Source organism: Egretta garzetta, unplaced genomic scaffold (assembly GCF_000687185.1).
Source record: "Egretta garzetta isolate BGI_Z169 unplaced genomic scaffold, ASM68718v1 scaffold71, whole genome shotgun sequence".
Classification (NCBI taxonomy): Eukaryota; Metazoa; Chordata; class Aves; order Pelecaniformes; family Ardeidae; genus Egretta; species Egretta garzetta.
In genome coordinates, this window is record NW_009258618.1 from 744,400 (window position 1) to 744,703 (window position 304).

Genomic DNA, 304 nt, shown 5'->3' on the forward strand with positions numbered 1-304 from the left:
AAGGCAGGGCGGCTGCAGGGGTGCCCGGCACCCCGGGGCACACGCAGGCACATGCACACACACACACACGCACGTACACGTGCACACATGACCCCAGTGGCTGCGCTGCAAGCACAGAGCACAGATTTCCACCCTGATTTCATGTCACCAAGGCAGGGCCCAGCCCCACGCCCTGGGTGGGGGCAGAGCCTGTGACACCGAACAACCCCTGGCCGCAGCCCCGGGGCTGATGCGATGGTTTCCTCGGGAACAATCCCCCGTGGCAGATTACGAAAGCCTGGTGGGGAGGACAGCAGGGCCAGGA